Here is a 24,364-nt window from a genome sequence, read left to right as displayed (position 1 = left end):
GTGTAAATTAAATTCCATGAACTTTTTATCAATTTTTATATTTGACTTATATTATATATAAAAATTGACTTCTATGCCTTTCTTTTGTTTTAGTTTCTATGTTAGGTTTCAAATACATGACGGTAGCAATAATACACAGCAATAAATGCTAAATTGTGATGCAGCTTACAGCAAATGCCTGTCCACAGACTCGTTTAATCCATCCTTTTTGCCTGATATGATTAGAATTACATGTAATCTTTCTGTGCTCAGAACAAAGTATATTTCATTTTTCCAACACTGGCAAATCGGGATCCCACAAGACAGTAGGCATTTGCTGTACTATAAAAAAAAGTAAAGATAATTCCAAAGAATTTGACCCCTCTTGGGTTATCTAAATTTATTCCGAATGGGAGACTAAAAATCTACTGGAAGAGTGTTTCTCACCATGCTGAATGTGAGCCCCTTTGATCTTCTTATATTAACAAAAATGCATTGACTAATTTAATGTAGTTTTTGTCTCACCCCAAATTAAGGAATTATTTATATTGGTGGTCATTAACATAATGATATTTTTATACCAAAATTATGTTTCTAAATGCCTTAATCTCCCAGGAGCAATGGAAATCATTCTAGAATTAGATTTATGCTTCTCATTTCCATATGAGCTAAGAGTTTTTGTTCTAGAAATTTAGTCACATGGTAAGCCTAGTTCACTAGTTAAAGATGTGTGGTCTAGGGGCTTCCCTGGTGGTGCAGTGGTTGAGAATCCGCCTGCTGATGCAGAGGACATGGGTTCGTGCCCCAGTCCTGGAAGATCCCACATGCCATGGAGCGGCTAGGCCCGTGAGCCATGGCCGCTGAGCCTGTGCGTCAAAAAAAAAAAAAAAAAAAAAAGTGTGGTCTAGAGTCAAAATTTTGAATTTTAGGTTTGTATGTATTTACCCAGCTACTAAGTCTTTCAGCCATTACAGGACCCTGTGCTACAGAAAGAGGATATAGCTGTGATTGGGAGGGACTCAGCCCCTGCCATCATCCAACTTATCTTCTAGCCCAGAAGAGACACACATTAAATAGTTGAATATCAACTGAACTATTGAAAATTTTGGTAAGTAGTTTGAAGAAGCATGTATGGTACTATGAAAGATGAAAAGGAGATCTTTTCTGTCCTATGTATTAGGGAAGTTTTGACCAGGGAAATTACACTTGAATTCAGGTCTGAAAAATGACTAGGAATTGATAAATGTCGGAGTTGTGGGGTTAAGTGAGTTGTCCAGGTAAAAGGAGTGACCCATGAGGCATGGAATTGTCCGAGTGATAGAGGATCTAACACAAAAGTATTGTTCTCAAGGGAACGCATTGTAAGAAGAGTCTAGGGAGGGGACAGCATCTTTATCAGGCATTATTTAAAATTATTAAATTTATTTATTAGTTAAATAATTATTAGTTATGAAATACCTCATGGAACCTCATTTTCCTTCCTATAAAAATGGAGCAAATAATGCCTCCATTTCAAAAATGTTATAAAGATTAAATAGAAGAACATTTACAAAGTCTTTGACACAGAGTCTTGCCAGGATAAGCAATCTGTGAAGTATTTGCAACAGCACAGCAATACAGTTTGTTTCTATTCATTTTTCTAATCTATAGGTTTTGTATAATTTCAACTCTAATTGTAAGTTTTTAGTAGTACTTTTACATTTTAGATTGTTAAAACCAATCTTGTCATTATATACTTAGAAGTGACAGTTCTAGAGAGATAAGGAAGGCACTAAAGTGTAAATAAGTTTAAATATATATATATATATACATATATACAAACTATATATATATATATAAACTAGAATGTATATATTTTGGAAAACAGATGCTTATGTATTTCAGTACATAAATAATTAGGTCTCTAATTTGAAGAAAGGCGACCTTAGGCATCTCCCTATTAACACATTTCTCTTTTTCTTGAAACCATGGAAAACACAATTAGCCATGTGGCATCTGTTTGATTTTCCTCATTGAGCTAGTGAAACTGCTTGAACTTTTAAGGTACTTTCCAATATTCAATCAAATAAGCTTTGAGGTATATGGAAAAACAGTGACCCTTCTTGTACCCCTGTTAAAGGAACACTGGGCCTAAGTGTCAAGGTAACTTGACTTCATTTTTAAGGGGAACAGGAACACCGCAGGAAGGTGTCAAGTTCCTCACTAAGCATTTTATTATTTAAGGGCTTTTGGAAGCCAGCTTGAAGTGGACATATTGTTTTTCACTTTTACCTTTTCAAAACAAAAGTTATAAAAAGCTCTTTAAACCTCAATTCTTGTACTTTTGTATGTATATTTTTCCCTCAGGGAGCATTTAAATGGTTTGTTCTTGTCGTTCCCTGTCTCCCATTTAGGTTTGTTCCTCTAGGGTATTCTTCTTTTGCATTGTGTTTTACACCAGGAACTGACAGCTCCAGCCTTCCTAAAAGAATACACTGTCTGTTTTTCTCTGATGAAAATACCGGCCCAATGCTCCATTGACGTTTTGCGCTTTCCCTCTTTACCTCTGCTGAATCCTTGTTGCAACAGGAGCTCTCCTTTCCCAATATCGCATAAGAAAATGCATGTATGACAACAGAGAAAAATGTCAGAAACATGAAAACCAAGTGCTGTGTTTTGGGTCTGTATCACTGTGAAAGTTTAACTTCTAGTGTCCTGAGAACAAGAAAATGTATTTCATGCCTTCCAAGGAAGTTGAGAAGAAAAAAAAGATATTTACTGAAATATTAGGAGTGGTCCCATCAATTTCTTTACGGATACTGGAGAAAGGCTAGTATACGTGTGTTTACTGGAGGTCAAAATCTATTCATGGACAGAACTTAAGAGCCAGAAATCATCTGGTTAGGCCTGCCATTTATATCTTTAGAGTCATTTGTAAAATAACAACATCAGTGGTAAAGCTAAAAAATGGAAAGCATGTGACACCATGGAGTAGTATTTCCCTTAGCATGCCATGGCTTTGAGAAATAGAATATTTCCTGCCATATCAGTCAACAAAGGATGTCACACTCATCAATGATTGCAGCCCTCCAACATGAGCTGGTGAGCCCTGAGGAAATGGAGGGCTGAAAAGAACACCTGCTATCTAGCAGCTATCAGAGTGTAGGCACTCCCCGAAGCCACTCCCTACTGTGAGACCTGAGGAAACTCAGGATGTGAAAATACAGGACACTAGCCCCAGAGAGCTGAGGTGCATATCAAAGGAATGATTTCAGTGAGCCCAGACTCTTGCATCTTCCCATACATAGAAAAGTGCTAAATTCCTTAACTCAAGATACCTGGTTTTCTTTAATTAACAATAATATTTTGATGTTCAGACTACCTGCACTTTGTTACAAAACTTCTATATAACCTGGCTCCCCCACCTCGCCTCCTCAAAGCAGTTTCTCAGAGCTATATGAAACGCTGTCTCCCGGGTTGCAGTCCTCATTTTGCCCCAAATAAAACTTAACTCGCAACTCTCACATTGTGCTTTTTTTTTTCTAAAGTCAACAGCTGCCTCATTTAAGAAAACAGCCACCTCATTTGCCTTTCAGACTTTCTTCTTGTATTCATTTTTGTCTTCATTTTTACAGTGACACCCTCTATGATAGTTGTATAAAATTAATAAACAGAAATCTCAATTAAATAGGGCGGGGGGGTTTCCCTGGTGGCACAGTGGTTGAGAATCTGCCTGCCAATGCAGGGGACACGAGTTCGAGCCCTGGTCGAGCCACAACTACTGAGCCTGCGCGTCTGGAGCCTGTGCTCTGCAACAAGAGAGGCCGCGATAGTGAGAGGCCTGCGCACCGCGATGAAGAGTGGCCCCCGCTCGCCGCAACTAGAGAAAGCCCTCGCACAGAAACAAAGACCTGACACAGCAAAAAATAAATTAATTAATTAATAAACTCCTACACCCAACATCTTCTTAAAATAAATAAATAAATAAATAAATAGGGCTGGGAAACCAGAAGGAGGAGCTCTCAGGCCCTGCTACTATAGCAGAGCCCAACAGGAAGAAGAAAGAGTCCTCTTCCTTCCTGGCAAGGATGCAGCCAATGAAAAGCCATGGACTGTAGCCTCCCAACTTCCTTTCTCCTCTAAAAAAGAGTTCTCCTTCCCTTGCCATGCAAGGACTTGTATGTGGCTGCCATGGTTGCAAACTTTGAGTTGTAATTCTCTGCTGATCCTGAATGAACCCATCTTTGTTGGAGAAAAATCTGGCAGTCTGTTTCATGTCTATGTAGTACTTATGGAAAATTAGTAAGCTTTGAAAGTAATGCTGTTATAATTAACATAAACACTGTGTCTTTTCCTGTTAGAGTATTATGGGGTGTTACTGGAATAATTGTCAAGAAAAATAAAAATTAAAAATAAGATGCTTAATTCTCCTCTGTGAAAATAAGGGAAGAAACTACTCCTCCCTCTCCCAATTTTCTTAATGCATATATATTAGAAAACTTGTCATTGTAAGTATTTCTCATGTCTTTGAAATGTATGTAAATCCTTTTAAAAACTAGACAGGCTTTCTGTTAGCTTTATGACCTAAGAATGCTTTTCTCAAAGACCTAGGAGCCATCTCTTTAAAATGTAAAAATTAAGGGAGATTGCATTACTATTTCCAGTTTCTGTGAAAGGGTAGTTTAACTTCAGTGGGAACCTTATTCTGAATTGGAAAACTATCTCCTGTTATGAAGATATGAGAAGTTTGTTTTTCCTCTAGTAGTCAATTAGCTAACACAGATGGTCACCCCAATTACCAGGTAGAGTTAGTATGTACATGTGTGACAAATGGTGCTGTCAAGTTCTCTTACTTGTGAACTAGTTGCTGTTTATCTTACTACATGCATGTAATGAATTACATCTGCTGGCTATATAAGGGAATAAACTTTTTTTCCCCATCTTTGCAATCTCTTAGCTTAGCAGACTACATGTGACACACATCATATTCTGACTTAATGTTGTTAAAAAGAAACAACAGCTCCAAATGGAGTCCCCTATGCTAAGCCCTAGCTAGACTTAATAGTAAACCTAATTGAAGTTTCATGAGTGGAATTTTAAACCAATCAATTTGGAATTTCCTGATCAAGACTAGTGAGGTAATCTTGATAAAAGTCTTGCTTTCCTCTAAGGAAAGGGGACCTTGCCTGAAACAATCCGATATTTTAACTTCCTTGTCCCACCCTCCTTCTGCCTATGAAAGCCTACTATTTTGTACAGCTCCTGGAGCTCCCTTCTAGGTGTTAGATGGGATGCTGCCCCATTTATGAATTGTTGAATAAAGCCAAGTAGATCTTTAAACTTATTCAGTTGAATTTTGTTTTTTAACAATGCTTATTCAATAATAAAAGTGTTTTCTTACTCCACTACGTTTGTGGAGAGGATTTCTGGGTTGGGACATTTTGTTTTTAACTATATTTCCCCAACAGAATATGATTTGAAATAAATAGATACCTTTTAAAATGGGTATGTGTAACAATCAACCAAGAAAAATATAACAGACCCAAATGTCTCCTATCTGAAATAAGTTTACTTCAGTCTTTTCAAGGCCTTGTCTATGGATAAGGAAGAATTTGTATAGAAGTGGAAAATCTAATCTATAACATCAAGAAACTTGCTGAGACAGATAGAAATGCTATTTATCTTCATTATCATAATTCTCTGAACCTGTCATTACAGTTGGGTCAGTTGTGAATAAAAACTAAACATGGTTAATGATGATATAAAAGGATTTTCAGTATATAATTCAATAATATATTTCAAGAGTGTCATTCAATGTTTTCTATTACATCTTCCTGATTCATAAAGCTTCTGAGAAATAAGAACTGTATCAATAAGTAGAATCCAACAAAACTTTTATTAAAATTTGTCATAGAATGCCTTTTGCAAATCAATATTTTTATCACTATGTCGATGAAATGACATACTCACTTTTTTACTAAGTAGAAGTCAGTGGAGTGTCTTATCAAAACTTTGGTTTGGTGTTTATTTGACTGTTTTTACTGTTGATATAATCAACAGAAATTACTTAATTCAATTAAATAGACACATATGGCATGGTAATTATTAAATGTTAAATAGTGATAATCCTTAATTTTAATGTAGCCATGGGAGTAAGGAATGGAAGACACAAGGAGGGCAAAAGGGCTGTGTGTGTCTAACACTGAAGAATTTCTAGTGGGAACTTTCCAGGTGGGACTCATCTGAGGAAAGTTTATCTTTCACACCAAAACCATAGTGGAATAATGGTATATAATTCCCTCACTGATGTAAAATAGGGCAGATCAGGAGAATACAAATACAATTCTGTTTCTTTTTATTAAATCAGCATATAATTAAGTAATGTCTTTCCACAGGGTCATTTAAAGCTCATCTGTTATATCTTCCTGATCACATAAAAGATTCTGTGAAATGGGAAACATGAGTAGTTTTTAGGTCTAAATCTTCCATGTACAGATATCAAGTCCTGAACACTGCCTGACACTATAGAGAATCTTGGAGGAATCACAGGCTGAGAATTGTCATATTAATACATTCTCTAAAATGAGGGATTTTTCATTCTGTTTTAAATGTAGAGGATGAAATCTTTTCTCTCCTTCCTTTCCAAAGATCAGTTCTTTGGCTGATCTGATAGTTAAATTGACATAAGAAAGATTAACGGGAGAAAAACAAATTTAATTCATACATATAGGAACCCGCAAATATGAGCCTTCCTGACAGTCAGGAAGTTGCAGCTTATATGCCATCCTGAGCTTAGGAGAAGGGGATAGGAGTCTGGGGCATCAAAGGGGAGAAAGACAAATCACAGAAAGATGGGAAAAGCGAATGTTTGGTAAACAAATGTGTGCCATGCCATGCAGGTAAGTCTTCCTGATGTAAAAAGTTATCTCTGGTAATAGCTCTCTCCCTGGTACAAGTCCCCATCTAAATTCTTTTTGGCAGTTTAGAAGGAATTTAAAAGATCTTCTTGAGTCTGTTTGGCCTTGATTGTCTTTAGCTCAAAATAATCCACTCAGCAAAGTGACACATTCTGGGGCAGCCTGAACCCCATCATAAAACAGCATGGAACTGATAAAGAGGCTTAAAAGAACTGAAGAAAACAAAAGAAAAGCTGCTTGTTGCTAACAATTAGACATACTAACCTCAAAGTATACTAAAAATTTCCAGAATAAAGTGCCATCAATAACAGACTGCATCGTCCACCTCATGACCTACCCAGGACCTCAGGTCTGGTCAATAGTGCAGGATCTCAGGCTCGACATCTGTATGCAGAGTGAGTCCTAACTCTCCATATCAGATATGGAGCTGCCTCTTCTCCCTCATGCGAAAACATGACTGTAACTTTTTTAGTGCTCAGTTTACTCTAAGCATGCTCTGTGGCCTAGCCTTGCTGATAGCTCTTGAGGACACCTGCATATGGACACTGCATATTTGAATAGCATGGAGTACAGTTGCCCTGGGAAACACCAGGTCTTTCCACTTTTTCAGCCACTCTAGGGTTGGTGTCATTTCTGCCTGCATCATATTTCTCTCACTCAGCAAGGATATTCTGAGTGCCAGCTTTGCTTCTTGGCCCAACTTTTAAACTCAGTTTAGTGGCTATGATTCACAAAGTAGGGTTAGGGGAAGGGACAGAGCTACACCCCGGCTCATATATAGGTTCTGGGGCCTAGCTTATAAATGATTATGGTCCAAGTGGTACTGCATTAAAGTCCAAAGATTCTAGATGAGATCAGAAAATATGACCTGTATGACATATTCTTTGCTTTTCTGTCCCTCATGGTACACCTCTAGTATTTGTAAGGTATAGAAAATTTACCAGAGAGACCAACCTGCTTCTCCAGCCTAGTTGGTCTCTGTGGTTCATAGTGAGGAAACAGCAAATGCCTCTTAGATGGCCATGGGGGGCAGAAGGTGTTGGGTACTTTTGTCCCCTGCCTATTGTATATACCTCCTCACCTATTATTCTCTAATAAAAATTGCACTTCATTCTGATGAGCCCAAATATTAGATGAGATCCAATAGAATTTGCTTCTATTCAACTAATTTTGTATGATTCAACTTACAGTTCTTCATAGAACTACTCCGGTAAATACCACAAAGCCTTAACAATTTGGGGGAAAAGATAAGAAGTTATGACCTTCGGCAAGGAAAAAGGTGTACATGAATGCAGCATATCTACTTTCTGGGCCATAGTTGATTCTCTCCTACAATATCTGAAATCAATCAAACACATTTGTCACAGCAAAGCAATACCATGTTTTTTGGAGATACACATCTGATCTGTATGAGAAATTTCTTTATCTTTTATTGTTAAACCTTGACCCATTTTCTACAAAATAAACTTGGTCTTAGAGTGCATCTTCCTCTTCCTTTCTCTAGGTTACATTACAAACCCACTTATAGAAAAAGGTAACAAGTGGTATTACATCCAAAATGTTTTTATTTTATCTATGCAACTTTTTTTTCCCCCCATTGGGGAGTGAAGAATGGGAGTTTCAGTCTTTCAACATTCATGTAATATGCTCAAACATTAATTCATACCTATGTTAACTGTGTTTGCTTCTTAGGACAAAGTTAGGGTGCCTCTAATTTCCAGTTGAAGTTATATTTTGAATCTTTTAATTATAATGAAAGGAAACTTCCATACTATTAAGAGACATAAACCTGTCAAAAGGGTAGTATTTGCCTTTTTATTTTCTTTCGATTTCAATAGGCAGAATATGTTTAAATAAAATCTGTACTGTTTTCATGCTTCTGTATGACAGGAGGATATTTCACTTGGAGCAGAATCCTGAGCCCCCAACCTGCCATTGTTCCTTTGTAATTAGGAGCTGGCAATGGAGAGAGCACCAAAGCATTGGGAGAAACTATCTGGGCTACTGCTTTAGCCAAATGGAGAGGGTGTCTTATCTGCTCTTATTTTGTATCTCAGAGAGAAATCATGAACATCACTTAACTCTGCCCACAACTTCAACTAATGGACTGATTCAATTAACCACTCTCAGGCAAAATTCCTTTTCTTACTAAGGGACATGTCTCCCTAAGTAGATTAGAGAGATAAATATTCAAGCAGGGCATTTGTACACATTATTTATTTTTCTTGGTGCCTTTATCCTATAAAGAAGGATGTGATGACTTTAATTGGAACAATGACCACAATTTAACAGTAATTTCTGTTCCCTTAAAAAGGACACAGCATTGCATGGTGGGTCCTGGAAAGATAAAGCCTCAGAAGAAATTATCTGAGGATCAACCATAATCCCATTAACAAACTATATTTAGTTTTAGCAATATAGTGTGAATTTTGTTATTGCCAATTAATTATTTGATTGTCTTTACTGCGTCCTGAGATTTTTTTTTTTATTTTTGCGGTATGCGGACCTCTCACTGTTGTGGCCTCTCCTGTTGAGGAACACAAGCTCCGGGCGCTCAGGCCTAGAGGCCATGGCTCACGGGTCTAGCCGCTCCGCGGCATGTGGGATCTTCCCGGACCGCAGCACGAACCCGTGTCCCCTGCATCGGCAGGCGGACTCTCAACCACTGTGCCACCAGGGAAGCCCCGTCCTGAGATTTTTAAAATGACCTTGGAGTATCATTCTAGACAGTATCCTCAAGCAAGTAGATCTCTACTAACAATTATGCCCATAATCCTAAAGCTCCATGTTACCAGTTTAGCAGATCCTCGTTGAAAAATAATTTCTGTACAGCAGTGCTACACTGCTCCTAAGACCCTACACTAATTATTGCAGGTATTATAAAAAGACCAAGACACCAGCATTGTGCCCACCTAACTCTGGAAGTAAGGAAAATCAAACATGTATACAAATGACTATAACAGTATTTATAATCAATAAGATCTATCTGTGTGTGCTCTATAAACAATAAAGAGCTATACAAAAGCAAATAAATTGTTTCTCTGTTATTATTTAAAGTAGGGAGAAATAACATTTTAAAGGTATTTGAGAGGAGCAACTAATTTTCCTGGTAGAGGTTAGTTGGTTAACCAGTTAGCTAGTTAAATTGTTTATGTGTTTGGGATCTTAAAGAATAATAGATATTTTTCATTAGCAGTTATTTGATGGGAATTACATTCTAGTTTAAAGGAAAGAATGACCAAAATACATAGTGGCAGGAAAGCAATGGTTTGTTTTGAGACAAACTAAGCCAGTTTAGCTAGAGTTTCGAATTATAGAAGAAAGCACCTCTGAGAAAAGCATGGATCTTGAAATGAGGGAGTGGTATTAAATACCAAGAGAATATGTTTATGCCCCATTTCAGGAGCTTTGATAAATTATAAATATTGTTGAGCAAGGAAGTAGCATGACCAGAACAATGACTAATGAAGATATTTTGGCAACACAGTAGTAAATGATAGCATAACAAAGTGGAATATGAGTGGAGAAGTATAATGGGTTGAATAGTGGCTCATGAAAAATCATGTCCACCCAGAACCTTAGAATGTGACTTTATGTAGAAAATGTTATTAGTTAAGGATCTCAAAATATAATCATCTTGGATTTAGGATAGGCCCAAAATGCTAAGACCAGCAAGTGTCCTTAGTAAGATACAGAGAAACACAGAAAAGAAGGTGATGTGAAGATGGAGGCAGATTGGAGTACTGTATTTGCAAACCAAGGTATGTGAAGGACTGCCTGCAATCACCAGAAGCTAGGAGAGAGGCATGGGATGGTTTCCCCCTCCCAGAGCTACAAGAAGGAGTCAACCCTGCTGACATTTTGATCTCTAGCTCTGTTCTCCTGAACTAAGAGAGAATAAACTTTGTTTTAAGCCACCTGAGTTGTGGTCATTTGTTATGGCAGCCCTAGAAGACCAATAGAAAAAAGACATCCAGGGGAAGCATAATGAAGATCTAAACTAGAGGGAAAGGAAGTGGAAATAGAAGGGAGCATGTGGACACACTACTTACTGTAGTTTATGTGTCTGAGACCCTCACTTGGGCACCCTCCTCCAAGGCTTGTACCAAATTATATTTTAATAATTTGGAATTCTTTTATTAAATAAAACCCCCATATCATATAAAGTACAAAGCCTAGACGAGTCCTTGTGTACACCACAACTAACCTATTCAAGTAGGCTGGAGTGTAAGAGTCTAACTTTTCTAATCCAACAATCTCAGAGGCTGGTGGTATCTTTTATCAGAAATGGAAAATTTAAATTTAGAAAAAGAGCTTTTGGAGAATTAAATAAAAATGATGTTTCTGAACAATTTGTAATGTACTTATCCTATAAGACCCAGTCTGGTGCTAGATTTGGCCTGCAGTCTATAGTTTGCTGACCTCTGGTGCAAAGAAACAAGTGTAATACAATGTGGTAAGTGGTAAAATAGGGGTATGTGTAAAGTGCAAAATGGGCACATGGTGAGAGAAGCAGTTTATTGCCATTGTGTATTGGGAAAGTCTTTCTAGCTCCTATTGTGAATTGGGTTTACTTGGTCTTTTTTGGAAAAAAAAGAGAAAACAAAGAAGAAGAAGAAGTTTGTTGACCTGTGGTTTAGGCCACAAGCTCCACAAGGAAAAGGCTGCATTGTGTGTTCCCCTTTGTACCCACAGCGTTGACTACAGAGTACATCAAATAGATGCTCATTCATCTTGAAAAATGGAAAACCTAAGTCTTGGATACTGATAGGCACTCAAATGCAGATATAAAGCAGGTGTTAAGCATATGAATCTCGATCTCAGGAAAAATATTGGGGTTGGCAGCATGGTATTAGGTAATCAACACAGATGGAATAGCTGAAACTCTGGTATTGACTGAGAGCCTGGAGGGAAGGGTAAGACCTGAGGATGAACTTTGATAGTTACAAGCACCATGTTGGTTGCTGTGATGAGTATAGAGAGGTATTTTAGATATACTAACTGTAGAGTCAAAAGAGATACTTTAAATAAATATGCTCAATAAGTTGGTGAAATGGAACTTTTTTGTAACTCTGACTTTCTCTGGCTTTTTCTTGTTTGGCCCATCACTTACAGGAAATGTCAAGTGATTCTGAAGACCACCTGGAGTTGCTTTAACTTCAATCCCCTGAGAAGCCTCAGAAGGTCAAGTATTATCTCCTACTGCTTCTCAGATGCCTTTACATCGTACTGAGTTCCTAGTTAATCTTCCCCATTCCTGTAAAATTCACCTGTGCCACTGCTCTAGGAAGAAATGACACACATTCTTTCAATTTTGGAAACTGAGCTTTTCCTCATACACTCAAGGGGATAATTCCACATTTTGAAAATAGGTTTAAAAATATTGAAAGCTATAAAGATTAGAATAGCTCTTTGAAATTCCCTAAAAGCACATTAAGTGGTAATAATGTACATGGTCTTAAAAATATATATGAATTTAGATTTCAAAAATAAAGTAAGAACTAATTTTAAGTGAATTTAGAGATACACATAAAACATGATATTATAGTATATAAAACCACACACACTTATGAATGTACACATATAGAAACCTAAATGCATGCACATACACACAAGTTCCATTTGTGTTCATTACTGATAACAGCTCAACAATAGCAATACAAGCATTAACTGAGATCTTACTGTATGCTAAGGATGAGCTAGGTCACTCTAAATATTAGCTTCTTTACCCTACCAACAACTCTGTGAGGTAGATAATATTTTTACATTTTTCAATTGCTACTTTGTATAGCCTACACAAATAAAATGTTAAAGGAGTCTAAAAATAAAGCAAAAACTTACTATTCAATTTACTTCAATAAATTGTTTATTTAGCATCTTCTATCTTCTAGTCAGTGTGTCACATGCTTAGAAAAAATGCCTTACTTCTGCATAAGAAAGATATATTAATGCAGTCATAGGCGTCAAAGGAGCTGTGTGCCCCCAAGGAGAATAACAGTCTCCATGCTAGAAGACAGAAACTAAACTGTACAAAATTTTTCAAAAGGGAGATTTTCAGCTTCTTAAAAACAAACAAACAAAAACAACCCAATATCCAGTTACCAATGAAACACTGTTATTTTTCATTTTTCCTTATTCTTCTTTTCCTTCTTCTAGCTTCCATGTGGATCTTGGCTCTATCTTTTGTATTTCAAATAACCCCTGGTTCAGTTCAAAATGGGATCAAGAGAGGAGTGGAAGTGTGCAAATTTCTTCCCTGCTATTCCCCAAGACATGCTTTTAATTCCTGCTTAATTTTAAGAGTCTGACTGCTAATATTTTTGGGGAAAAAAAAAAAAAAAAGGTGAGAGTTGGGGTGTGAGGTCCCAGGGCCTGGGTGGGTTTGTGGCTGCCACCATGTCCTTGCCTGTGTGTTGCTGGGTTTCAAGGCAGCCCAGTGCTGCCTGGCTGGTGCCACAACAGCTGTGACAGCTGCTGCAGAGAGGAAGGAGAATGCCACAGCCCTAGTTTAGGAGTCATGAGTGTATATTTCCAGGCTCTTCACCCTGATGGAGAACCTGGAAGTAAAGCCTACAGAACGCACCCCCTGAAGTTCTGTGGGCTTTACACCCACACCCCTCAGGCTACACCCTGAAGTTTTTCACTCTCACTGGTCTACACTCAGCCTCCAGCATCAGCTTTTGGTTCACAGCTTCTGCTCCAGGAAATTGAAAAAGGCCTTTCAGCTCTGCTAGGTCAATAGTGGGAAGTGTCACAGTCTGATATTTCTGTAGGGTGCCTTTTTATGTCTGTGTCCTGTACAGTTTTTCTTTTTGTTTATTTCATCTTCAGTGAAGTGACTCAGCTGCTTAAGAATGTGTCCATCAAGGGGTCTGGGCCCCTTGTATCACTCTTCCCCACCCCAAATTCTATCCCTGTTTCATTCCAAGTCTGGTATTAGAGTCATAATTAAATGCAAACAAAATTGTGAAATGATAGATAATCATATTGAAGATCCAGAAGAAGGCAATGTTAAATTCTCTTCTGAACTGGATATGATTTTTAATGAGAGTAATCAGGAATTGTGATACTTAGGCTATCAGAAACATGCCTTCATATGACTATTAGTAACTACTTGGGCAGTCATGGAGATTTGTCAGACACGAGGAGTGAAGCATGTAAAAAAAAGTCTTGTCTAACTGGTTTGGGTTGTCTAGTCAAAGAGACATTAAGCCACTAGTGTTGTTATTTGTTTCTATAATGAAGCTTTGTTGGCCTTGCTCAGGACAATGCACAGAGTCATAGATGGCACACCAGCACATCATCTCCATGAAATCATCTTTGTGGATAATGATAGTGACTTTGGTGATTTAAATGGAGAGCTAGATGAATATGTCCAAAATAAGAAATACAAGTGTGAGGGATTGATTGGAGGAAGAATGATTGGAGAAACCCACGGTCTAAGAGAACTTCTGGTGTTTCTGGAGTGCAACTGTGAGGTGAATGTGATACAGCTGCAGCCTTTGCTGGCTGTTATCCAGGAGGACCAGCAGACCATGGCTTGCCCAGTGATTGTTATCATCAGTGTGGATGCACTCACCAATGGCTCACTGTCCTCTATGATACAGGAAGGATTCAGCTGGGGGACACACTTCAAGAGGGATCTTGCTCCCATTTCTGAGCTAGGAAGACCAGAAGGAGCTCCTGCATCAATAAAGTCACCTACAAGGGCTGGAGAATTGTTTGCCAGGAACAGATGCTATTGCAATGAATTGGACAGTGTGACAGTGGCATGGATTTCCGGGAAGGAAAAAATGTGGAAATATCATTTATGATCTGAATGTGTGCTGGTAAGCTCTTTATTATCCCTTGCTCTATAATAAGAGATGTTTTCTGAAAAAGGTAATCATATGGATCTCCTGAAGGCTAGGACACCATGACACATAATTCCTTCAGGTTGGCACATGTTTGGTTGAATAAATATAAAAAGTATTATATTTCCTTAAGATGTGATCTGAGGACCAACAGCTATGGAAATAACCATGAGTGTGTTGAATTGAGCAAAAAATTGAGTTGTAAATTATTTAAATGATATCTGGAACGTACTTACCCAGAAATGCAGATATCAACACAAGGACAATTTGAAAGTGGACAAAATAAGTGTGAGAAAAAGCAGTTAAGAAACTGTTGCTTAGCCCAGAGAAGAATCAGAGGAAACAAGAGGAGACCTGAGGAGACTCTGATGTAAGTCAGGACTTGGTTCCCTCACACTATGTGCTGGAAATTTTTTAAAAATTTTTATTGGGGTATAGTTGATTTACAATGTTATGTTAATTTCAGGTGTACAGCAAAGTGAATCTGTTATACATATGTATATATCTATCCACTCTTTTTTAGATTATTTTCCCATATAGACCATTACAGAGTACTGAGTAGAGTTCCCTGTGTTATACAGTAAGCCCTTACTAGTTATATATTTTATATATAGTAGTGTATAATATCATTCCCAATCTTCCAATTTATCCTTCCCCTCCTTTACCTTCCCCTGCCCCAGGTAACCATACATTTGTTTTCTACATCTGTACCTCTATTTCTGTTTCATAGATAAGTTCATTTGTACGCATTTTTTTTAGATTCCACATATAAAGCAATATCATGTTTGTTTTTCTCTGTCTGACTTATTTCACTCAGTATGACAATCTCTAGGTCCATCCATGTTGCTGCAAATGGCATTATTTTGTTCTTTATTATGGCTGAGTAATATGACATTGTATACATGTACCACATCTTCTTTATCTATTCCTCTGTTGATGGACATTTAGGTTGCTTCCATGTCCTGGCTATTGTAAAAAGTGCTGCAATTAATACTGGGGTGCGTGTATATTTTCGAATTATGGTTTTCTCTGGATATATGCCCAGGAGTGGGATTGCTGGATCAAATGGTAGCTCTGTTCTTAGATGTTTAAGGAACCTCCATACTGTTCTCCATAGTGGCTGTACCAGTTTACATTCTCAACAACAGTGTAGGAGGTTTCCCTTTTCTCTACACCCTCTCTAGCATTTATTGTTTGTAGATTTTTTGATGCTGGCCATTCTGATCACTGTGAGGTGAGACCTCATTGTAGTTTTGATTTGCATTTCTCTAATAAGTAGTGATGTTGAGCATCTTCTCATGTGCTTTTAAACCATCTGTATGTCTTCTTTGGAGAAATGTCTATTTAGATCTTCCACCCATTTTCTGATTGGGTCGTTTCTTTTTTTGTTTTTGAGCTGCTTGAGCTGTTTGTATATTTTGGGAGATTAGTCCCTTGTCAGCTGCTTCATTTAAAAATATTTTCCCTAATTATGATGGCTGTCTTTTCATTTTGTTTATGGTTTCCTTTGCTGTGCAAAAACTTTTAAGTTTAATTAGATCCCATTTGTTTATTTTTGGTTTCATTTTCATTTCTCTAGGAGGTGGATCAAAAAATATTTTGCTGTGATTTATGTCAGAGAGTGTTCTGCCTATGTTTTCCTCTAAGAATTATATAGTATCTAGCCTTACATTTAGGCCTTTATTCCATTTTGAGTTTATTTCTGTTGTATGGTGTTATGGTGTGTTCTAATTTCATTTGTTTACATGTAGCTGTCCAGTTACCCCAGCGCCATTTATTGAAGACACTATCTTTTCTCCAGTGTCTTTTCCTCACAGTCTTTTCTCTTTTGTGTTAGATTAGGTGACCATAGGTGAGTGGTATATCTCTGAACTTTCTACCTTGTTCCATAGATCTATACTTCTGTTTTTGTATCAGTACCATACTGTTTTGAAGACTGTAGCTTTGTAGTATAGTCTGAAGTCAGGGAGCCTGACTCCTCCTCCTCCGTTTTTCTGTCTCAAGATTGCTTTGGCTGTTTGTGGTGTTTTGTGTTTTCATACAAATAAGGGCACACAAAACATTTTCCATGATAGATCACATCTTGGGTCAAAAATCAAGCTTCTGTAAATTTAAGAATATTGAAATCATATCAAACATCTTTTCTGACCACAATGCTATGAGATTAGAAACAAATTATAGGAAAAAACTGTAAAAAGCTCAAACACATGGAGGCTAAACAATACGTTACTAAATAATCAATGGATCACTGAAGAAATCAAAGAGGAGATCAAAAAATACCTAGAGACAAATGACAATGAAAACACGATGACCCAAAACCTACGGGGTGCAGTAAAAGTAGTTCTAAGAGGGAAGTTTATAGCAATGCAATCTTACCTCAAAAAACAAAAATCTCAAATAAACAACCTATCCTTACACCTAAAGCAACTAGAGAAAGAAGAACGAACAAAACCCAGTTAGTAGAAAGAAAGAAATCATGAAGATGAAAGAAGAAATAAATGAAATAGAGATAAAGAAAAAAAGACAGCAAAGATCAGTGAAGCTAAATGCTGGTTCTTTGAGAAGATAAACAAAACTGATAAACAACTAGCCAGACTCATCAAAAAAAATAAAATAAAAAAAAAAGGAGAGGACTCAAATGAATAAAATTAGAAATGAAAATGGAGAACTTAGAATGGACACCACAGAAATACAAAGGAACATAAGAGATTACTACAAGCAACTCTATGCCAATAAAATTGACAGCCTAGAAGAAATGAGCAAATTCTTAGAAAGACACAACCTTCAAGATTGAACCAGGAAGAAATAGAAAATTTGAACAGACCAATCACAAGTACTGAAATTGAATGTGTGCTTAAATATAACACAACAAACAAAAGTCCAGGACCAGATGGCTTCACAGGAGAATTATATCATACATTTAGAGAAGAGCTAACTCCTATCCTTCTGAAACTCTTCCAAAAAATTGCAGAGGAAGGAACACTCCCAAGATCATTCTATGAGGCCACCATTACCCTGATACAAAACTGGACAAAGATATCACACAGAAAAGAAAATGACAGGCCAATATCACTGATGAACATAGACACAAAAATCCTCAACAAATACTAGCAAACCAAATCCAACAACACATTAAAAGGATCATACACCATGATCAAGTGTGATTTATCCCAGGGATGCAAGGATTTTTCAATATCTGCAAATCAATCAGTGTAATATACTACATCAACATTTTTAATTCTTTTTTAAATTAATTTTTATTGGAGTTGTTTTACAATGTTGTGTTAGTTTCTACTGTACAGCAAAATGAATCAGCTATACATATACATATATCCCCTCTTTGTTGGATTTCCTTCCCATTTAGGTCACCAGAGTGCATTAAGTAGAATTATCTGTGCTATATGGTATGTTCTCATTAGTTGTCTATTTTATATATAGAATCAATAGTGTATATGCATCAATCCCAATCTCCCAATTCCTCCCACGCCTCCTTTCCCTCTTGGTATCCATACAGTTGTTCTCCATGTTTGTGTCTCTATTTCGGCTTTGCAAATAAGATCATCTATACCATTTTTCTAGATTCCACATATATGCATTAATATACGATACTTGTTTTTTTCTTTCTGACTTACTTCACTCTGTATGACACTCTCTAGGTCCATGCACATCTCTACAAATGTTCCAACTTTTTTCCTTTTAATGGCTGAGTAATATTCCATTGTATATATGTATACATCTTCTTTATCCATTCACCTGTTGATGGACACTTAGATTGCTTCCATGTTCTGGCTATTGTGAATAGTGCTGCAATGAACATTGGAGTGCATGTGTCTTTTTTAATAATGATTTTCCCTGGGTATATACCCAAAAGTGGGATTGCTGGGTAATATGGTAGCTCTATTTTTAGTTATTTAAGGATTCTTCATACTGTTTTCCATAGTGGCTGTATCAATTTACATTCCCATCAACAGTACTTCAAAACTACAGTAATCAAGACAGTATGGTACTGGCACAGAAATAGAAATATAGATCAGTGGAACAGGATAGAAAGCCCAGAGGTAAACTCATACGCCTATGGTCACCTAATCTATGACAAGGGAGGCAAAAATATATAATGGAGAAAAGACCGTCTCTTCAATAATTGGTGATGGGAAATTTGGACAGCTACGTGTAAAAGAATGAAATTAGAATGCTCCCTAACACCATACACAAAAATAATCTCAAAATGGATTAAAGACCTAAATGTAAGGCCAGACACTATAAAACTCTTAGAGGAAAACATAGGCAGAACACTCTGACATAAATTGCAGCAAGATCTTTTTTGACTCACCTCTTAGAGTAATGAAAATAAAAACAAAAATAAAAAAATGGGACCTAATAAATCAACAAATTGAAGAATAAAAACCATATGATCATCTCAATAGATGCAGAGAAAGCTTTTGATAAAATTCAACACCGACTTATGCTAATAACTCTCCAGAAAGTGAGCATAGAGGGAAACTACCTCAACATAATAAAGGCCATATATGACAAATCCACTGCAAACATCATTCTCAATGGTGAAAAACTAAAAGCATTTCCTCTAATATCAGGAAGAAGACAAGGATATCCACTCTTGCCGCTATTATTCAACATAGTTTTAGAAATCCTATCCTAGCCACAGCAATCAGAGAAGAAAAAGAAATAAAAGGAATCAAAATAGGAAAAGGAGAAGAAAAACTGTCATGTTTGTAGATGACACAATTCTCTACATAGAAAACCCTAAAGATGCTACCAGAAAACAACTAGAGCTCATCAATGAATCTGGTAAATTTGAAGGACACAAAATTACTACACAGAAATCCCTTGCATTCCCATACTCTAACAATGAAAGATCAGAAAGAGAAATCAAGGAAACAATCCCATTTACCATTGCATCAAAAAGAATAAAATACCTAGGAATAAACTTACCTAAGGAGGCAAAATACCTATACTCAGAAAACTAAAAGATACTGATGAAAGAAATAAAATATGACACAAACAGATGGAGAGATATACCATGTTCTTGGATTGGAAGAATCAATATTGTGAAAACGACTGTACGACCCAAAGCAATTACAGGTTCAGTGCAATCCCTATCAAATTACCAATGGCATTTTTCACAGAATTAGAAAACAATTTACAATTTGCTAGAATTTTTTGTTTGGAAAGTAGGTTATAAGTGCTACTGCATTAAAAACAAACAAATAAAAGATCCTAGTTCCATCCATTGCTTAATACCCATTAGAGTTCTACTGTGTGAAAGAAAGTTTAGCAAACCCTAAGTATTCAAAGATGAGTAAGACTAAGCTTGTTTCCCCAAAGAACATACAGTATACCATGGGAGACAAATAAGCAGGTGATCAGGCTGCTGTTCATTCAATCACTAGGAGTCAAGGCAAAGAGGGAATTAAAGGATGACTCCCACAGGATGGGAATAAATGTTGACTTCACCAAAAAAAATGGCAGGGTATAGTGGAAGAACACAGCTGGCAAGGAAGATGATGAATTAGAAAGTGAAAGACAAAACACAAATTTTGTGGTGCATTTAATACATTTTTTGGAAGAAATTAATATATCTAGAGGAGTATTACATCAATAGGTTTACAGCTATAGAAGCTATTAGAGCTGAAGATAAAGGCTTCCGTGTCATCCCAATCTGGTAGGGAGACATTATGACGCAAGATGGAATGGAATAAAAAGACACACTTTGTGTAAGTTTGCAATGTAGTGAGGGATTGATTTAGAATGTATTGTGTGTGACCTTTCACAAATCACTTCACTTTTGGTCCCCATTTTACTGTTCAGTAAACTTAGAAAATAAAACTAAGAACTTTTCCCAACACTAACATGTATTTTGAATGAATTCCACTTTTTCTTTTTTCCTATCCCTCTGTATCTCCTCCAAACTTTGAGAATATCCTTTTAACACACAATAGAATCAGCAAGGTTAACATAATGGGGATATTTTTAAAATGTCAATTTCCTATGAATTTCTCCCTGATGGGTCATGCTACACTGGAAAAAGGTCATCATTAAACAATTTTAAAAGCTGCTCCTGCTCTAAGCTGGAAAAACCATCTTATTTCCATTTCCCCTACAATTGGGTGGCATTTCTGCTCTTGGAAATCCAAAGGACAGCCCCATGGAAGCCCCACTGGTCATTGTATCAGAGTATGCTGTGCATTCCCATGTCAATGTCGGTCAAGTTCAGTTTTCTCCATAAAAACTGTAGTCAGTTTCTACCATGTGGAACAGCATTAAGTGTTGGTAATAGAATGCTCAGCCTTGCACAGAGTAGGTGCTGGTAATATTTTTTAATATTTTATTTATTTATTTATTATTTATTTATTTATTTTAGCTGTGCCAGGTCTTATTTATGGTGTGTGGGATCTTCGGGGTCTTTTTTTTTTCTTTTTGGTTGTGGCAAGTGGACTTCTTAGTTGTGGCATGTGGGCTTCTTATTTGTGACATGCAGACTCTTAGTTGTAGCATGCATGTGGGATCTAGTCCCCAGCCAGGGATTGAACTCAGGTCCCCTGCATTGGGAGTATGGAATGTTACCCACTGGACCATCAGGAAAGTCCCCAATTTTTTTAAAAAAATTCAAATCATTTGTTTATGCTAAAAGTTAAGATTTATTTTAGCAGTGTTCAGCATGTGATTCTGTGTTAGAGTGCCAAAGATCCTCTGGGTGTTGATCACATAATTTCTAAATTGAACAACAAACAGTCTAAGACTGAATAAGAACTTTGGGTGAACATAAATTAGAAATACATCAGGTGGTTTTAGCATCTTTTTTTTTTGCGGTACGCGGGCCTCTCACTGCCGTGGCCTCTCCGGCCGCGGAGCACAGGGTCCGGACGCGCAGGCCCAGCGGCCATGGCTCATGGGCTCAGCCGCTCCGCGGCATGTGGGATCCTCCCGGACCGGAGCACGAATCTGCATCCCCTGCATCAGCAGGCGGACTCGCAACCACTGCGCCACCAGGGAAGCCCTAGCATCTTTTACCATGTTTAAAAAATACAATGGCATGGGTCAGTGACTATAAGTGTGTATTAAATTAACATGACTGTCATATTCTAATTGCAAAACACTGTAGTATTATAATTCCTGGTTACCAATTCAGAAAAATGCATCTTAGGGCATGGCAGTAGATTATACTAGAAAAATATGGACCAAATCAAACTTGAGAAGAAGGAAAGTAAAGCTGAATACAGGTGAACATTTTTGAATGAGATGGATGAGCATCTCTGAATGAAATATTCAAGACTGTGCAGCAAACTACCTCCTGAGGGAAATAAGAAAATTCAATTTCATGGGCAAATTAAAATTAGAATCAAAAGTCTCTAAAAGAAACACACACACACACACACACACACACACACACATTTGTGTTTAGTAAAGACAAGAAGATTACTAGTTAATAGATCCTTTACAACTGTATATGTTTTGCTTCCTTTGTTACCGTAAATACTTGTAATCATTATTTCTGGACCAAGGTTGATATTTTTCATTTAAATTTAGATACTCTATTTCCTTATCTCCTCTAAACCTGAAGTAAGTGTACACATTGTATATTTTTGAATAATTTATCACAGTAAGAAGCTGCACAAGTATAAGTAACAGATTTAAAACCACAATTGACAGAGAGGGCACTCTGCAATGACAGAATCCAGAGTCCAGAATTTTAAAGAGATTTATTCAGTTCTAGAAATCTTGTTTCCCTTCTTTTTTTCAAATTAAATCAAATTATTTAAACAAATCTCCTCATCTTTGTTTTAAATATTGCTAACACTAAGTTATTGTGTTAAGGTACTACTGTACTAAAAACCTTACATATCTTATTTTATGCCCTCCTACAACATTCTTATAAGATAGATATTATGATCTCCATGTTAGCTATTAAAAAACTGAGGTGTAGGGCTTCCCAGGTGGCGCAGTGGTTGAGAGTCCGCCTGCTGATGCAGGGGACACGGGTTCGGGCCCCGGTCCGGAAAGATCCCACATGCCGCGGAGCGGCTGGGCCCGTGAGCCATGGCCGCTGAGCCTGCGCATCCGGAGCCTGTGCTCCACAACGGGAGAGGCCACAACAGTGAGAGGCATGCATACAGCAAAAAAAAATAAAAATAAAAAATAAAAAAATAAAAAACTGAGGTGTAGAGAAGATATGTAAGTAATGTGTCCAAGTTTATACAGCTAATAAATAATAGAACCAAGACTGGAAATTTTGACTCCAAAGCCTGACTCTCAGCCACTCCCCCAAAAACTTGTGATCAGTTCTTAAATGCTTCAAATATTAAGTGTATACTTTAGATAAAATGTAGTTTTCTCCAAAATGATACTAGACCTTCATAAAAGATACCCATAGGTATCAGAAAGCTCTGGTGGGTATAAATTAATTTCAGAATAATACTTTATAACAAGTAAAATAGAAAAGAATTACAATTGATGTGCACCATGAACTTAGTGCCAAAGAAGAATAGTCTTTTACCATTGATGAAGACTCTCTCCTTGACCAAATGTTAGTCAAGTTTCCCTGCACCCTCTTCTGGACTAGGCCTCAACCTTGTCCCCATCTTGCTGGGCCTGCATAGCCCAGTGTTAGCAAGAATAATGCTAAATCAGTTTAGAGAGAATCCCTTCCTTTTTTTTTCTGGTTAGAAGATCCCTAACAGTCTTTTTTGTTTGTTTTTTAACATCTTTATTGGAGTATAATTGCTTTACAATGTTGTGTTAGTTTCTGCTGTATAACAAAGTGAATCAGCTATAAGTATACATATATCCCTATATCTCCTCCCTCTTGTGTCTCCCTCCCACTGTCCTTATCCCACTCCTCTAGGGGACACAAAGCACCGAGCTGATCACCCTGTGCTATGTGGCTGCTTCCCACTAGCTATCTATTTTACATTTGGTAGTGTATATATGTCCATGCCACTCTCTCACTTTGTCCCAGCTTACCCTTCCCCCTCCCCGTGTCCTCAAGTCCATTCTGTATGTCTGTGTCTTTATTCCTGTCTTGCTCCTAGGTTCTTCAGAACCATTTTTAAGAATCCCTTACTTTTCATATCTGATCAAATTCCTCATCTTCCACCATCCACCAGATGGTATTTGAACATCGTGACCTGCCTTCAGCAAGAATCCTGTTAAGTCAATTTATCAAGAATCCCCTGCCCTTGATGTCTCCTTAGTAATTTTCAGTGTATTAACCAACCTTCCCTGCTCCCTGTCTATAAATCCCCACTTGTTCTTGTATTGAGTTTGATACTGAGGTCTCTATTCCCCTGTCACAATAGTTCCTGAATAAAATCTGTTTTTACCACTTTAACTACTGTCAGGCTCTATTTTTTAATTTAACATTTCACATGTAGGGCAGAGAAACTTTAGGAAAGAAATAAGTTTTGAAGAAAATGACATTTTATACCCCATAGTTTTTTCTTCCTATATTTAAAAGACTCTTTGCATGGAAGTTTTTATTCATTTGCTTTGGCAATATTCCTAAACTCATGGGAGGAAGGTGATTGTTTACTTAACTTCTTCAAAATAACAACTTTGCCAGGCAGCGATGGCCTGCATCTTTTAATCAACAAGTGGGTACTCGCTACTAAAAAATTACAA

General features: G+C 37.1%; 1 pseudogene; it reads left to right on the top strand.

Moving 5' to 3' along the window:
• The first annotated feature begins 10,599 nt into the window (after positions 1-10,599).
• LOC103077397 (polypeptide N-acetylgalactosaminyltransferase 11 pseudogene) lies at positions 10,600-15,102 on the top strand (annotated as a pseudogene).
• Positions 15,103-24,364: the final 9,262 nt, after the last annotated feature.

The sequence above is a fragment of the Lipotes vexillifer genome, unplaced genomic scaffold, assembly GCF_000442215.2.
Source record: "Lipotes vexillifer unplaced genomic scaffold, Lipotes_vexillifer_v1.1 scaffold488, whole genome shotgun sequence".
Taxonomy (NCBI): domain Eukaryota; kingdom Metazoa; phylum Chordata; class Mammalia; order Artiodactyla; family Lipotidae; genus Lipotes; species Lipotes vexillifer.
Note: the sequence above shows the minus strand (reverse complement) of the source record. Positions and strands in the feature narration are given on the sequence as shown.